Source organism: Cicer arietinum, chromosome 2 (genome assembly GCF_000331145.2).
Source record: "Cicer arietinum cultivar CDC Frontier isolate Library 1 chromosome 2, Cicar.CDCFrontier_v2.0, whole genome shotgun sequence".
Classification (NCBI taxonomy): domain Eukaryota; kingdom Viridiplantae; phylum Streptophyta; class Magnoliopsida; order Fabales; family Fabaceae; genus Cicer; species Cicer arietinum.
Window position 1 is genome coordinate 21,816,723 of NC_021161.2, and position 19,185 is coordinate 21,835,907.

The window sequence follows — 19,185 nt, forward strand, 5'->3', positions numbered from 1 at the left end:
ATTGTAGATATGTTTTTAAGAAATAAAGAAAGTGATAAATTGTTCTTGGCACCATATAATTCAGGGTACGTAATTTTATCTTTTTTAATTGATGAGAATTTAATTTATTAGTTGTCTATAAACAAAATTGCTTAACCAATTTTTTGTTGTTGTAGGGCACATTGGGTGCTATTTGCAATCAATGCGGTCTCTGAAGTGATATACTATTTGGATCCCGTGCACGGCGATTACACCAATCACCCCGGAATAAAGAATATGCTCGACACGTAAGTAATATTCATTTATTTCTTACATATATATATTTATATATATATATATATAAATATATATATGTAAGAAATAAATGAATATTACTTACGTGTCGAGCATATTCTTTATTCCGGGGTGATTGGTGTAATCGCCGTGCACGGGATCCAAATAGTATATCACTTCAGAGACCGCATTGATTGCAAATAGCACCCAATGTGCCCTACAACAACAAAAAATTGGTTAAGCAATTTTGTTTATAGACAACTAATAAATTAAATTCTCATCAATTAAAAAAGATAAAATTACTTATGGGTGTGCATTTTACAGCGCTTTTTTGAGAAAGCGCTGTAATATGCACACCCATATATGAAATTATGGGTGGGCATATTAAAGCGCTTTTGTGAGAAAGCGCTGTAATATGTCAACCCATATATGAGTTATGGGTGTGCATTTTAGAGCGCTTTTTTGAGAAAGCGCTGTAAAATGCACACCCATAACTCATATAATGGGGTGCATATTACAACGCTTTTTTGAAGAAGCACTGTAAAATGTGCATAACAAGCGCGCGTTGTATTTACATGTTTTATAGCGCTTTTTTAAAAGCGCTGTTGTATCATTTACAGCGCTCGTTTCCACAACGCTTATTTTTTTGAAAAAGCGCTGTAAATGGCTTAAAAAAAGCGCTGTAAAATCCGTTTTTTCGCGTAGTGTTTTCTTATAAAGTTTCAACTTCAATACAAACTGATTTATTTGAAAAACTCATGACATAACTCAAACACATCCGAAAATCTATTATTTTTTCTTCTTTTTACATTTCAACACATAGTTTTAGGCCTCAATTTTTTTTTTTTTGGGAGTTTGGTTTAATTTTTTGTTATTCAAGTTACTAACATATGTGATTCCACATTTAAAAAAAAGTAACAGGCAAAATAAATAAATAAAACATCTCCTCCCCTCACAAAGGCTATTCATGGCTTTGAAGGGACAAAAAATAACAACAACAACACAAATATCAAGAAGGATTAATCACACAAGAAAAAAAATCACTTATTTATGGATAAGAAATTTTGCAACAAAAACACTAAAAAAAACCTTACCTTTTCTATCCAACACCAAACAGAAGAACACATGACCCCATTTTTTTAGAATCTATCAAAAATCATAGAGATCAATTGATTTGTTAAGATGAAAGTTGAAACTTTATCCATCTCTCATGGTGATTCAGCGTAGCATAAGAAAAAGGAGAAGGAAAGTGGAACTCACTTATCCAAAAACACCACTAGTTTCACAAGACCAAGTTCTAATTTTCTCCTCTTGGTCACTTCTCCAAAACACCACTCAACCTCTCTTAAAATCATTTAGTAGTTTGTGAACTTTAGAGCACCAAACACTTTATAAATAAAGGCAAAATGAAATTATGAAGTGTGGGAAACAGAGAGATAGTAGTGGGTTTCATAAGAAATAGGGAGTAGGGTTTTTATTTTTATTTTTCTTATTTCTTAACTTATTAAAATAAATATTATTATAATTAAAATATCTAAATATTTTTACTAAAACCATCATTACACATCACATCAATCACTTCTAGCACTATTTTAGTAAATATATCTAATCTTGTTGTAACTCCAACGACATATAAATTTATTAGTAAACGTATAACTTTATAAATTTTCTATCGATAATAAAATTTTCTGTACTTAATTAAATTACTCCTTGACGAATAATTTTAATGGAGTTTTTAAAATATAATTTTTGTATTTGGAATTACCAATATCAGTACAAAATACATTCAAAATATAGAAATTAGGATTTAAGAACTGTGGGTCTTATAGATTTAAAATTATTAAGACCGAAATAACCACAACCAATCTTAACCCTTCTAGGTCTAACAATAAGACTTTGGATGATGAGTAGTGTTTCTTTAAGAGACTTTAAGGTTGTGTCCTAAAGCAACCCAAATAAGTAGTTACATATGTTTTTCGTTGGAACCATAGGAGGAAAACAACCATATTCATGAAATACATCATGCAACATAAGTTTTACCCTTAATGCAAATCAGGACTATCTATATTGTGTCTATATTGGCGTTTACAATAATCATAAAAGCTTACAAGATCTCTTTAACCAAAGACATCCCCATAAGAGCGTAAATTATGAAAGAAGATTTTAAGAGAACTAGACTTTGAGATAAGACACTATTTGGACAAGACTAATGTAGCAATCAATGTTTTAAGATGAAAATCACTTTACCTCTCTCACTTGATGATTCAGGAATTGACCTAATAGAGTATTTTAGGAATATTAAATTTGAAAATGTTTCAGGTGTAGGGAGAGACTCTCTTAAACAGGTTAGAAATCCCTAGTGAACTTAGAATCCAAATTAGGAGTTCGTGAACTGCACGAAGTATTACAACAGAAAAAGTGTCAACCGAAAGTATCCACAACCTTAGATGGGTGAAATGTTTCAAAGGTAAGAGTTATGTTTCTAAGTATTGAGAGATTATTTCATAGTGTATTGAGAGATTTCATTGTTTACCTTTATATTCTAGAAGAATTTCCTTTTCAGTTTTCCAATCATTAGGTCACATTGTATGTCATTGGCTTGTTATATATTATAACTTTTGGTACACATGTGTTAAATCTAAGTACGTACTCTAGACATTCTATATATATACATACATACTGATATACAAACATAATTTTTTTTTTCCATATGTTGTTAATTATTATTAAAATAGGAGCAAATGGTGTATTCATTTGAATATCTATGCTTTGTGTTGATTGTTGAATTATGGTCTGTGCTTGATATAGAAGAATATACTATACAACTACGTAAAATGTCTCTACTCCAAATAAAATACATGATATGAAAAAGTGATTCTAGAATACGAGAGAGAAGAAGAAGAAGACGGAGAAGAAGAATAACATAAAGAAGAAGAGCACGATAGCTTGGATGCGTTTGAAGAAGGAAAGTGTTTTACATATCTTTTTTTTTTTATTTTTATGTAATTAAATGTTGTAATAAAATAGGAGATATGTTTTTAAAAATAGGAAAGTTTTATGTAATCATCCAACAGGTGCTTACAAACTGTATGATCCTATTAGAGGCAAAGTTGTGGTAAGCAGAGATATCAAGATCATTGAACATGAGAGATGAGACTGGAAACATAAGCAGATTGCCAACAACCATCACTGGGACTAGGAGCAAGCAACCAAAAACACAAGTCAAACTTCACAAATTCCTTTAAAAGTATAGAATGAGCAGCATACCAGTGAAAACAGAGATGAAGAAAGAATTGAATCAAGCAAATCCCAAAGAACAAGAAAGCCACCAACACATTTACAAGAATTTGAAGTTTACAATGACAGTGAAGTTGACAACAATAGAGATTTAGTGCATTTTGCCTTATTTGCAAATACAGAACTAGTGAATATTGAAGAAGCCTTGAAGAAAGGACCCTAGAAGAAAGCAATGATGGAAGAGATTAATGCAATTGAGAAGAATCAAACATGGTACTTGACATATTTGCCTCAAAAACATAATCATAATGGAGTAAAGTGGGTCTACAAGTTGAAGTTAAATCTTGATGGCACAATTGCTAGGTACAAATCTAGATTGGTTGCCAAGGGATTCTTGCAAATGGCAGGTATAGACTACTCTGAAGTTGACTTATGATATCAGTGTCTGTGCTAGGGGCTCGCTAATGTGCCATCTTGATGTGAAATCTGCATTTCTCAATGGATAGTTGGAAGAAGAGGTGTATGTCTCTTAACTACCAGGATTTGTGATTAAGGTAAAGGAGGATAAAATGCTTAGATTGAGGTAAAGGAGGATAAAATGCTCAGATTGAGGAAAGCTCTCAATGGTTTAAAGCGAGCACTAAGAGTTTGGAACAAAATAATTGATTCATTTCTAATTGGCATTGGATTCATCAAATTCACAGTGGAATATAGAGTTTATGTGAGACATTTCACATTGAATGGAGAACCTGCAATATGGATGCTCTATAATGTCATATGCAAGGACGACTCAAAAGTCAAGGACATTGATCAATTTTCTGGTCAACACTCTAGGTGGTACTATGTTCACAAGAAGTATTGATTGTTTTATATAAATGAAGACCATATTGAAGATATTTGAGCTTTTGAACACATTTGTCCAAGAGATTGGCGTGAAAAATGTTGTGCACGTTGTTACCGACAATGGTACTATGTCCTAGTGAGTAAGAATTTTATACTTTTCAGGGGATACAATTTACAATGTCAATTTTAATTATAGAAAGCTAATGAAATGTTAGTGCCATAATCCACTTTAAAAGCTTGTTGATGTGATTCATTTATTCTGGAGTTAGGAAAATATTTAGGAGACAAGTATTCTAATCTCTTTTGTACACCCAGTAACGCCTATTGTGTGGATTTAATGCTTGAAGATATTGGAGAGTTACCTATCATTAAGAGGGTCATCGAAAAAAGACTATTTGTTGTTGGATTCATCTACAACCATACCTTCACCCTTAACATAATAAGAAGGTTCACCCAAAAAGCATAATAACCTGAGAAAGATGTTTGTATTAGAAAAGTCGGTGAACACAAATACATCAAAAGATGTTAAAGAGAAAGGGCAAATAGTATTGTTATCAATGCGTCATTTTGGAAGGATGTTTCATTCTCTCTCAAGATGATGGGGTCGTTGTTGCAAGTTTTGAGGTTGGTTGATAACGAGAAAACCTGAAAATGGGTTACATATATATGACAATGGAAAGGGCGAAGGAGTTTATAGCAAATATGTTCAATGGATAGGAGAGTAAATACTCTGAAATTTATGCATTTATAGATAATAAATGGAAGTGTTAACTTCAATGTCCATTACATGCAACATGGCATTTCCTTAACACCCCCCAATAAAATGTTAATACATATTATTCTATGTAAAATGTCTCTACTCCCAATAAAAAACATGATATGGGAAAGTGATTCCATATTAAAATAAGACCTTAATTGGTTTACTCTACTATTTATCAGTCTTTAGCTGCAATCAGAAGAGAAAATGAAATTTATTTTACAACACACACACACAATTGTACTCACTTTCATTTTACTATTCCACCAAAACACTACATTTCTCACTACTCTCCTCCTTGCTCCTGCTTTGTTTATCACTTTTTCATCAAAGTCTAAACAACTATTTTTTTACTTTCATCAAACTATCACGCATCTACAATCCTTCATCTGCAACCCCAAATCAAAATCCAAGACTCTATTTATCTCTCCCTCTAACTTGAACTCCATCATGATAATCACCAAGGTTCTTCCAAGGTCCCATCCCAAACACTTGAAACAATAAATTTCAGATATTCTCGCAAAGATTCAACAAACCATGTTGTATTTCACCATATAGGAAGTATCCAGGAGTTAATTTATGGTTAAGAAGCAAATACCCAAGGCATTTTCATTTTGCAAATTCTACCCATAGAGGTTTAGAGTCTATTGTGAGTTCTTTTTCCTTTTACTAATTTTTCATCTTACATGTGGGTTTGGAAAATGATTTTTCAATGATTATATGAGTATAATATCCGTGATTTAGAGATAAATCAAATTGTGGATTTTAAAGAAAAATGGAGATAAAACAAGCTTTTGGATGTAGAATATCTTGGTTGTTTACATCAAATTGTTGAAGGTTATTCTAATTGTGTATGTGTATGAATGTTGTAGCATAAAAAGCCCAAAAAATTGGTATTTGATGCATTTTACTCTATTCTTTCAAGTGCTGAAATATTGAGATGCTATCAAATTCAACTAATGAATTACATTTTCGCTTAGCGAATTTTTTATGAAATATTTCCATTTGTCCCTGTTACAATTTGTTAAGCGCGCCAGAATTTTGCTGAGCAAATTAGTTATGAAAGAATTGACAGAACCAGAGACATCTTTGGTTATTCGATCCGTGCCTTTATGTATTAAGTGATGTAACATTACTATTTGGCTGATATTGATATTGATATTGACATTGTTTGTCTGATGTGCAAGTTAATGATTATAAAAAGAGTTAAATCAAAGATTATAAGTGGATTTGATTGAATAAGTATCGTGGGCAGTTCGATATTTTCCCCTCAAATATCACTATAAGGGTAGAACAATTGGGACGTCAATTGGGGTCTTGGCCAAAAACCATCCTTACAAAGTAGTTGAAGTTTGCTTGGCCCCCATGTTGTGCTAATGGAAAATATAGAAGTATGAGAGTTAATTGTTAAGACAAAATTGATTGTGTATGAATATGTTAAACGTCTGTCTGTACTTTGCTTTTGAAAAATACTTCCAAACTACCATACTCTTTTTTTCTATTTAACCATTTATTTTTATGTATTATAGCATATAAGAAGGATTGAGTACTTAGTCTGATGGACTGTTGAAGTTTGGAAATTATCCATTATTTTTTATTTGATATAATTGCAGTATGATGATTCTTTGTGCAATATGTAAAAGACTAAGTTTTGTTTATCATTTTGTATTAACAACTATGTTTTGGGTTGTAATTTTATTACGGGTAGACATCCCTCAGTGTACCATCTTTGATTATAGATATGGAAGTGCCTAAATTATATTTTCTAGAGAAATATTGTTTAGGTATTACATTTTGGTATGAGAGTCACTCGATCCAACCGTAATATGGTAATGTAAAATCAGTTCGTCTTTATGATATACTTTCATTAATTATCATTTCACTAAGTATTAAACCTGGTCAACTAAGGTGTGATTCTCACTTAGCAATTAAGGCCCATCTACAAGCACCGCCTACTAATGGAATGTGGGACCAGATACTAGAAGTTATCCAATGGTAAACTAAAGTCATTGTCAACTTAGTACAATAACTAAAGTATATGAACCATAATGATGGAGAAACCTTAAGGATGGCACGTGAGGATAAACGAACTAAAAGCAAACAGATAAAGGACCACAACAAATATAACCAACAACTAAAGGTCAAGACGCTAAAGAACAAAGGTAAACAACCACAATTATCCGTTGTAACTCAGACTAGGGGATGCCTTAAGTTTGGAAAGAAAATGAAAATTATGTTTGCTATTGGTGCAATAAACTTGTCCATCCTACAAAAAGAAGGTCAAAACCTTTAATGGTATATAGATGAAAAATAGAACTTGAATCTCTAGTAAGTGTTTTTTAACTAAGAATCTCTATTTGATCTTTTGGATGTTGAGTACGACTCAATGTTTTTTAGAAACCCTACATATCTAGTTAATTGTTCACAACTGAACATACTAACATAGGAACCTCTTTAGCTTGTCGTGGCATTTGGTAATGTTCTTTGATAAATCCTTTTAGTAAATTTAGCATATGTTTTCTTTAGAAGGCATGGACTTCATCCTAATAGTAGATTAAATGTTGGAACATCATGTAAGGTTCAATATGGCTGATTACAACACTGCAACCATTCAAATGGAGATCAATGCAAAGTTGGAAACAGAAATTGAAGAAGAGTTGGCTGATTCCACTCTATTCAAGCAAGTTGTCGGTTCCCTAAGATACTTGTGCAATACAAGGCTTGTCATCTGCTATAATGTGAGAGTGGTAAGAAGATTCATGGAAAAACCCAAACATTCTCACTAGCTGGCAGTTAAGAGAATCATGAGATATATTCAAGGTACAATTGAGCTTGGAATTCTATTTGCAACAAATTTAAAACATGAAAATGAAGACTTTGTGGGATATTAAAACTCAAATTGGTGTGGAGACAAGTAGGATAGAAGAAGCAATTCAGGTTATGTGTTCAAATCCATGAAATCTCCAATAGCATGGAGCTCAAAGAAGCAGCTAGTGATAACACTTTCATAATGCGAAATAGAATACATTGATAGCAGCTATGCAGCCTGTCAAGCATTATGGTTGGAGTCATTAACAACATAGATGAAGTTGGATATTTGCAGGGCAATTCCATTTATGATTGACAATATTTCAGCAACAAATCTGGCAAAGAACCCTGTGTCTCATGGGAGAAGCAAACACATTGAGACAATGTTTCATGAACCAAGAGATCAAGTTGGAAGAAGCAAGTTGAGGCTCATTTAATGTCAAACTGAAGTTCAGCTGGCTGATATAATGACCAAGACCTTGAGGATAAGTAGATTTGAAGAGTTAAGAAGAATGCTAAGTGTAAAATCACATAGAAACTTGAATTAAGGGAAAATGTTGGAAACCAAGAACGTTCTTGGTTTAAGTGTTAGAAAATGGAGGACGAACTCCGTATTGAAAGTGTTGTAATTCAAGTTTAAGATTGATTGTATGAAATCAATAACTATTTAACCACTTGTTTAGTTAGTTAGTTAGGTAGAAGTTAGTTAGAAAGAATGTGATAAAAGCTATGTATAAATAGCATAACCATTTCAATAAAATAACAACACATTCACATCAATTCATTCTCTTTTCTAGTTTTACTTCCATCGCAAGAAATAGCTTAAACGCTAACAATGAGCTCAAAGAGTTTTATAAAGTATAATTTTTTTTGGTTGTTTTAATTATGAACATAAACAAAAAGGGTGATAGGTTAGGTTGGAACCCTCGCATATCAAACGTATGCCTTATGACTACCATATTAACTATTGTTATGGAAGAGCATTTTGATATATTCTTAATATTTTGATATATTCCAAATGTAATTTCCACCAAATTTTACATAGGAGCCAGCAAACAAAGGAATGTACAATGAGAGAGCAACATTTTTTTTTGGATAATGTAATAAAAGTTTTTCCGATCAAAAAAAGTTTAAATATAAATTTTAATCAAATGTATGACATTAAAATTTAATAGATAATTCCTTTTATAATAAAAAAACAAATTTCAAATTATAAAACAAAAAGGCAAATACATGCACATAATTTTTATACTACGTGTTATCAACCCTCCAAAATCCAAATCAGACCATTATATTAATAATATTATCATAAATTAAAGGCTTAATTGCGGTATTGGTCTCCCTATTTTAGCTAAATCGCGAAAATAATCTTTCATTTTATTTATTTCTAATTTTAGTCCTCCAAACAGAATTTTTGTCCAAAACTTAATGAAGTGTCAATTTATTTGCGGTTATTTAAGTCACACCATGCTTCAAGATCTCATGGTGTAACAGTGGTACCTAAATCTATTATCATAAATGGTATGGTGTGACTTAAAAAAATGACATTTCATCAAATTTTTGACCAAAATTCTGTTTGGGGGACTAAATTTAGGGATAAATAAAATGGAGGGACTACTTTTGTTATTCAGCTAAAATAGAGGAACCAAAATTGCAATTAAGCTTAAATTAAATTAGTTTCGTGTGCACATGTTCATAAATAAATTAGATTCATTTAGGCATAATAGATTTATAACCATGATATACTAACTATATTTTATCTTTAATAATTTACAAGTGTTTCCTTTATTATTATGACTTCCATCTTCTGTAATTATGTTACAAATCATTTTCATGTAAAGATAAAATAAATCACTTTCATGTAATACAAAACATGTCTTTAATAAGTTTGGTGTCAAACGTCACATAACGATGCATGTTTGTTTACACAAATATCGATAATAAGCAAGTCTATTTTCTACATCTTAAATGTAATATATAATTATAAAAAACTTATATTTTAATGAATATGTATGGATGACGTAGAATAAATTTAATGAAAACTAAATAGATTATCTATAGTGGAGTTAATTTTATTCAAAAGACGCGTCAAACACTAAATATGAGTATCTCTCCAAATTTACTATATTATAGAAGTTTAATCTCTTCCGCTATACTCAATCCTATTTGTAATGACAATTATTATTTGTGTAATTGTACATATATCTATTGTATGGGTCGTTTTATTTATTTATTTGAACAAAAATTAAGTTGTATTATTGTTTTTTTATGGTTTTGTTGACGTTTCAATATCAAGTGCTCAAATAGTGTATTGGGGGATGAGACATATTATGGTTTGCTGCAATATGATATTGTTGTTTTTGAGTTTCGGAAAATTGTTTAAAAATCACAATTTATGTCACTGAAGATATTACTGGATTGAGTCGCGGTCTAGGTTGCTCTCTTTAAAACGTTTCACAGCACTGTCCAAATGGTGCAAGGCAGACTATCAACCACGAAGTCCCTAGGATAAAACAACTCAAATTCACTGTATCGAAGTTCCATTGCACCGTAGAAAATTGTTCTAGAATTATACCCTCAATATGGTGGTTAAAGTCACTCTCAATGTGAAGATTAAAGTCACTCACATTATGGTACTATGACCACTCATAAGTCAAAAGGACTATGTCACATAAAAACGCTATAAAAAACTATGACACAAACTTCTACAAAAGACTACGACACAAAAACCGCTCTAAAATGATAGTGTTATTAGGACCACTGAAAAACCGATAGAACTACGACATAACAACTACTCTAGAAACCAATAGGACTATGATACAAAACCACTCTAAAAGTCAAAGGGGTACGACATAACAACCGCTCTAAAAAACGAATGGACTACGACATAACGACTACTCTAAAAAACGAAGGGACTACGACATAACAACCGCTCTAAAATACGAAGGGACTATAGAATAACAACTGCTCTAAAAAATGAAGGGACTACAACATAACAACCGCTCTAAAAATCGAAAGGACGACGATACAAAACTGCTTTAAAATATCGAAGGAACAAAAAGAAAGGAGAGAAGTGGCTCGAAAACTAGTCGAGAAGAATAGAAATGGGAGAAAAGAGAAAGTTGGGAAATGCATCAAACTTTGGTGTACTTTTCACAAGAATTTAAAACTCATTATATAGTGATGGAAGCAAACCCACATATGTTTTCTATCTAATATAGGACTTTAGTATTTATAGTGTTGAAAAATACTCCAAATATTAGAGTTTTCCAATGTTTGTTTTCAATTCATTCTATGTTCCAACAACTCATCCCACACTTGAATTGAACCTTTGCATAGAAAGTAAGATTCAGATTCAACAAGAGTGACTCGTAATCTCGAACTCTATCTCTGACATCAAACCCACACACAACCTTTTCATGAGGTGTATTCTCAAATGTCTGTGCATTAATGTCCTCCACGTGTATCTCAGTATAGTGAACACACTGCCTTGAAATTCCATAAGAAGTGGCCCCACTTCTACATTCACATAGGTGAGTCTATCAAGAGTACTCCTATAACTAGGTACTCCACTCCAATAGAGTATATAGATCTTATTAAGAGTTTATATTACCTCATTCTATCATGGCTTCAGGAATCATGCTTCTCTGATTTATAATAGCATATTCATCTCATATCACTTCACGACTTGTTATTACCCATTGAGTCTAATTCTTGGGATTTCCAATCTTTTAGGTCGGATTACCATCATGAGTGACTCTATAGCCATTAGTCTCATCCTTTTGGGTGTATTTATAACTTTCTCTCTAGCTAACCCTTTCGTCAAATTATCTGTTAAATTCTCCTCAGTGCATACATGATCCACTATAACAGCTCATTTAGAAAGTAACTATTTATAGTGTTGTGCCTATTAAGACAAACTCTCAAATTAAAGTTTTGATGAAAATAAACAAAGGTTAATTAAGAATGTTAATTATGAATCTAAAATGTTATGTTAATTTAACTTGAGCTTTTGAGTGAATTAATTCAAAGATAGGATTCGAGCAAAACAAAGAAAACAGTTAAAAACTGAAAAGATAAAGAAACAAGAATATTCTAGACAAAACGGAGAATGATCTTCAGGTTCAAGACTGTTCGTCGCAGCCTCTTAACCAATCAATCTCCACTATTTCAACGAAGCTTTTGCCTCTGAATTTTATACCAAGTTCGTCAGCACATGGCAAGGAACAAATATGATCCATTTCAGTCAATGAAGGCTTTCAAATCATTAAGATAAAAAGTCTCGAATCAAGCTAGTTGAAACTATCAAAATCTTATTCAGCCAAACTGTCAAGAAAGTTTAATCAATCTTGATCTGTACAAGACATCAGGATGATATCCAGAATGATCAAAACTGAATCTCCAGATTGATCATCAATCTCCAGAAAGTTCAAACTATCAAAACCAGATTGATAATCAATCTCCTTTTCTACAGAATTTCAACATTGATCTCCTTACTTCTGCAAGGGTTTATAATCATTCACCAAACTGTTTTGGACAGAATCAAAGCTCTAGATCGAAGATGTAACGTCAATGATTAAATGAGAAGCTTCAAGGATCATTAAACTCAACCTTATTAAGCTTAATTGAATAACTAAGATAAAACATAAACTGAATTTCGGTTTTTAAGCTAACCAAGAACGTTCTCCGTTTTCTTGTAAAAACAAAGAACGTTATCCGTTTTTTGTTTTCTTAACCAAGATTATTCTTGAGTTAAATCTTGAGATTTCTTCAGGAATTTTTAAATAGGTACATTTACAATTCAAACCCCCCTTCCTTGTAAATCGAAATTGTTACTATAATTGGCATCAGAGCATGGTCTCTAGAAAGATTAAAAACACCTAACAAATGCTAGAGAAAATATCTAGAAGAAAAGATGTCGAAAGCCAAATACATTGTTGAAGGAGGATCTTTAAACAGACCACCATTCTTTGATGGATCTGATTATTATTTCTAGAAGAATAAGATGCAGCTGTTTTTGAAATCTCAAGATACAGGGATGTGGCGCATCATTACAGATGGATATTTCATACCGAGAGTTGATCAAGATGACTCAACCTCTGCTGCGAAGAAAGGAGCAGACTGGACAGCTGATGATAAAACTAAGGTACTCCTAAACTCTAAAGCTCAATTATTCTTATCATGTGCCTTAAGCAGGGAAGAGAGTGAAAGAGTAGATGAATGCACAACTACAAAAGAAGTATGGGATACACTGCAAACTCATCATGAAGGAACAAGCCATGTCAAAGAAACAAGAATAGACATTGGCATAAGGAAATTCGAACTGTTTGAAATGCAAGAAGGAGAAACTATTGATGAAATGTACTCAAGATTCACAACAATAGTAAATGAAATGCGTTCTCTTGGCAAAGCTTACACAATTCAAGAAAGAGTAAGAAAAATCATGAGGTGTCTTCCAATCATATGAAGACTAATGGTAACAACTATAAGCCAAGCAAAGAATCTTGAATCACTTCCCCTGGAAGAATTAATTAGAACCTTAAGAGCACATGAAGTATTACTATAAGAAGACAAACCAATCAAGAAGGAAAATGCAATAGCACTAAAAGCATCTCAAGAAAACATCACAATACAAGTAGAGGAAGAACAAGAAGAAACTGAACAAGAAGATGCTAAACAAGAAGATGCTGATGAAATTGCTCTTATCACCAGAAGAATACAGAGATTGATGAGAAGAAGAGATCAAATCAAAAAGGGATTTCAAAACAAAAATCCCAAAACAGAAGTGGACAAAAGCCAAGTCACATTCTTTGGATGTAATAAATTAGGACATTACAAAGCAGAATGTCTCTTAAACAAGAATCCACCAAAGTGATTTCCTTTCAAAAAAAAATCAATGATGACATCATGAGATGATTCAGAAGTATCAGAAACTGAAGAAGGTGAGGAAGCTAACATATGCTTAATGGAAAAAACAGAAGAAGATGAGGTAATAAATCTTGAACCTTGTTATCTATGTGAACAAATGGGAAAAGAATTTGATAACTTTTTAAATGATTCAAATCTTCTTATTAAAAAATGTAGCTCCTTGAAAGAACAATTTCATAAAGAAAAAGAAGAAAAAAAGAAGAGTCAAGCCAGGAATAATGTTCTCAAAAATATCATTCAAGAATTAAAAGAAACACAGAAACAAAATTTTGAAAATCGAGAAGGTCAAGAACGTTCTGCAAAGAAAACGAAGAACGTTCTCCTTAAAACTGAAAATAAATTTCTTAAAACTGATTTGTTTAATTTCATTAAAGCCACTGAAACTTTGATAAAGCTGGTCTTGGTTTTAATCAAACTCAAAAAAAAAATGTATGAAAACTTTGATAAAGCTGGTCTTGGTTTTAATGAAACTCAAAAAACAAAAATGTATGAAAACTTTTTTGTCCCAGAAAGAAAGGAAGAAAAATGCAAAACTAGATGCTCATATTATAAAAAACTTGGACATCTGGAATTTGCTTGCTATTTTAGAAAAAGAGATGAAAATATTGAAAGCAAAAAATTTATTAAAAGAGAAGATCCTTCTGCTAAACCAGCGCTGAAAAATCTGCAAAAAGGAGAACATTCTCTAGACTGCACTCAAAACGGAGAACGTTCAAAAACGAAAGCTGAAATTTCTCCAAAAAATCTAGAAAAAGGAGAACGATCTGGAACTACTTCAAAATCAAGTCTAAATTTTTTTGAAACCTAGATTATAAAATCAATTCCAAAATCAACAATTAAATGTTCACATTATCTCAAAACCGGTCATGAAAAAATGATGTGCTATCTTAAGAAGAAAGAAATCTTCAAAACTAACTCTTAAGGACCCAAAACAAAGTGGATACCTAAGGTTGAGATAACATCTTATGCAGGTTGGATTTCCAAATATAAAGAGAAAGCCTTGGTTCTTGGACAGTGGCTGTTCAAGACACATGACATGAGATAAAGACTGCTTTATGAAATTCATCAAGAAGGATGGAGGATCGGTTACTTTTGGAAACAACAACCAAGCTCAGATTAAAGATAAATGAACTATTGGTAAGACAAACTCTGCTCAGATAACTGATGTTCAATATGTTGAAGGTTTAAAACACAATCTTTTAAGCATAAGTCAACTATGTGACAATGGATGTGAAGTTATTTTCAAACCAAAGGTATGTGAAATCAGAAAAACTGAAATTGGAGAAACTATGTTTTCTGGAAATAGAAAGAAAAATTTATATGTTTTATATCTTGAAGAATTACCTGATGAATCTTGTTTTATGTCAATCAATAAAGATAAGTGGATATGGCATAAAAGAGCTGGACATGTTAGTATGAAAACAATTTCAAAAATCTCAAAGTTGGATCTTGTTAGAGGATAACCCAAACTCAATTTTGATAAAGATAAAATATGTGAAGCATGTGCAAAAGGAAAGCAAGTCAAGAGTAGTTTTCATTCAAAATATTTTGTAACCACAAACATAACTTTTGAACTACTTCACATAGATCTTTTTGGACTAATCAAAACAACAAGTCTAGGAGAAATGAAATATGATTTTGTTATTGTTGACGATATCTCAAGATTCACTTAGGTGTTATTTTTAAAAAAGATGATGCATTTGAAGCATTTAAAATATTTTTCAAAAATGTACAAAATGAAAAAGAATCCAACATCATCTCTGTAAGAAGTGATCATGGAGGAGAATTCATAAATGCTTCTTTTAAAACCTTGTTTGATGAACTTGGTATTTCTCACAATCTACACGTGCAAGAACTCCACAACAAAATGGACTTGTTGAACAGAAAGATAGAACACTACAAGAAATGGCAAGAATAATCTTGGAAGAGTCTAATGTTGAAAGGTATTTTTGGGCTGAAGCCGTAAACACGTCTTGTTATATCTTAAACCGTGTATCCATAAGAAAAATCATCAACAAAACCCCATATGAAATCTGGAAAAATAGAAAACCAAACATTTCTTACTTTCATATTTTTGGTGGTTATTGTTATATTTTGAACAACAAAGATATCATTGGAAATTTTGGTGCAAAATGTGATAAAGCAATTTTTCTTGGTTACTCAACTTATTCTAAAGGATATAGAGTATTTAACCTAAGAACTAATGTTGTAGAAATTAGTATGCACATATTATTTGATGAGTTTAATGACTTGGATATAAGTAAAAAGGATGAGGAAGAAGAAACTCAAACTGATTTACAACAGCAAGACAGTCTGCAGAAAACAGAGATTGATAAACAATCTTCGTTTCATTCTCCACCAAAAAGCTGGAGAACGATTGAAGATCATCCTCAAACACAAATCATTGGAGACACGACTGATGGGATTCGAACAAGAAAATCTTTTAAGAATGATGAAAACAACATGGCAATGATATCCCAGATTGAACCAAAATCAATTAAGGAAACCATAATTGATCAATCTTCGATATAAGCCATGAAGGAAGAACTAATGCAGTTCGAGAAAAATTAAGTGTAGACACCGGTACCCGATCCACTAGATCAAACAATCATTGGTACACGATGGGTTTTCAGAAATAAACTAGATGAAGAAGGTAAGGTTATCAGGAACAAAGCAAGATTAGTTGCTCAAAGATACAATCAACAAGAAGGTATAGATTACGATGAAATCTTTGCTCCGGTTGCATGGTTAGAAGCTATTTGTATACTCCTTGCATATGCATCCCATAAACTTATTAAATTGTTTCAAATGGATGTTAAAAGTGCATTTTTAAATGGATTCTTAAATGAACAAATTTATGTGACACAGCCTCCAGGATTTAAAAATCAATCAAAACCAAATCATGTTTTCAAACTTACAAAAGCTCTATATGGTTTAAAACAAGCACCAAGAGCTTGGTATGAACGATTAAGCTTATTCTTAATCAAAAATTGACTTTTAAGAGGAAAAATTGACACCACATTATTTAAGAAAATAGAGAAGAATGATTTACTTATTGTTCAAGTGTATGTTGATGATATCATTTTCGGATCAACAAATGAAAAAATGTGTGAAGGATTTTCAAAACTTATGCAAAGTGAATTTGAAATGAGCATGATGGGAGAATTAAGGTATTTTCTTGGATTACAAATTAAACAATATGAAAACAGTATTTTCATCTGTCAAGAAAAATACATTAAAGATTTGTTGGTCAAATACAAAATGAATGAATCAAAGATCATGTCTACTCCCATGCATCCATCCTCTTCTTTAGAGAAAGATGAAAACGGTAAATTTGTTTCTGAAAAAGAATATCGAGGAATGATTGGCTCTTTGCTTTACTTAACTGCCAGTAGACCTGATATAGTATTTGCAGTAGGACTATGCGCTCGATTTCAATCAGCTCCAAAAGAAACTCATTTAACAGCAGTAAAACGAACTTTTAGATATCTTGTTGGAACCACTAATCTTGGTCTTTGGTAAAGAAAAGGTTCACATTTTGATCTTATAGCGTATTGTGATGCTGATTATGCTAAAGATAAAATCAAAAGAAAAAGCACAAGTTGAGCATGTAGTTCTTAGGAGAAGCATTGCTAAGCTGGTCTTGCAAGAAACAAAACACAATAGCTCTATCAACCACTGAAGTTGAATATGTCTCAACAGCTAACTGCTGCTCACAAGTTATTTGGATTAATAATCAACTCGAAGACTACTCAGTAAGTTATTCCAGCATTCCAATTTATTGTGACAACACTAGTGCAATAAATTTGTCTAAAAATCCAATACAACACTCTAGATCAAAACATATTGAAATAAAAATCATTTTATTCGTGATCATGTCAATAAGAAGGATATCGAATTAATCTTTGTTGATACTCAAAATCAACTTGCTGACATTTTTACAAAGCCTCTTGTCGAGGATAGTTTCAATTTGATCAAAGAGAAACTGAAAATTAGGAAAAATCCAGAAAATTCTGGTTAAATCTGCTTCTGTAGAAAACGGAGAACGTTTATCAATCTCCGTTTTTCCATACATCAGTCTCCGTTTTTCAACCAACATTATCCTCTGTGTCATCACTTTCCCTCTCAAATCAAAAAGGAAAATCTTGGCATTTAATGCATGTGTCTCTTTGTCTGAAAAAGGGTACTGACACAAGCATTCCCGCCCCCAAAATTCTCTCCTCCTTCCCAAGGTTCAAAATAATCATTGCCTCTTTCTCTTCAAATCAGAAATTCTGAGTGACATCCAAACCACTTCATCTTTTTTTTCTTCCTCAAAAACATCAAAAGTGTTCTCAACTTATCATTTTCTCAAACCACAACAATGGCACGCACAAAGTAATCAACAAGAAAGAATGCATATCCATGCTCGACATCCTCATCATCTCCTTCATCTAAATCAATACAACGTTCACCATCTCCACCACCACGACCAACTCCTCCACATATAGCCTCTGATACTACTTTTTTTGACTAACTCTCATCTTCCCTTGAACACAACCTTAACCCTATCAATCCCAATCCTTTGACCACTGTTCTTCCACCACTCTACACATGTCCCCCTCCTAATCTCGCTCAAGTTCCCCATCATCTGCGAAAACCTATGATACCAAAAAGACGTTCCATGAGAGTACAATTTGACATTGGAACCTCAACGACCTTCACTGTAAAACCATTCTACTTCATCATCTCCGATTCCGAGACTGATGACTCATTTGATACTCCCCTTCACACAACCGCTACAGAGAAAGCACAAACCAAACCCATCACTCCATCAAAATCTTCCTTCTCCTCTGAACCGTCACAATCAACTCCCCCAAATCAGAAAAAGAGATTGATTCCTAAACCATCTCAACCTTCCTCTTAATCCAAAAAACCAACCCCAAGATCGATGAAAACGAAAATGCATGCACCTAAACAAAACCTGAAATCCACTGTTCCTGCCTCTCCAGAACATTCTCCATCTCCAAAATGCTCTCCAGCCCTAAATCAAGAACAGTATCCAGTCTGTATTCCCTCTCATTCCCCACAACAAGAACGTTCTTCACATCAAGAATGTTCTCCTACTCAACCCTCATCTCCTTTACATCCTCAACAACATTCTCCAATCCTAGAAACTTCCCCAATTCATACATCTTCCCCCTCATCCAAATCAAAATGTTCTCTTAGTCCAGAACGTTCATCTTCATCCACATCTAAATCCTCTGAACCATCTCCACCCTCCAAAAAATCAAAACCAAACACACTTCCTCTTATTTCACCCCAAAACTCCAAAATTTTCAAAGACAAATGGGCTCAACGCCCTATTGGAATCGGAAAGA

The 19,185-nt window shown here is 32.5% G+C and overlaps 1 non-coding gene across 1 annotated transcript; it reads right to left on the minus strand.

Annotated features, from left to right (window-relative positions):
* Positions 1-485: 485 nt before the first annotated feature.
* Positions 486-612, minus strand: LOC113784543 (small nucleolar RNA SNORA11). The gene has a single exon (XR_003470598.1). It is a non-coding gene; the product is annotated as a small nucleolar RNA SNORA11 (small nucleolar RNA).
* Positions 613-19,185: the final 18,573 nt, after the last annotated feature.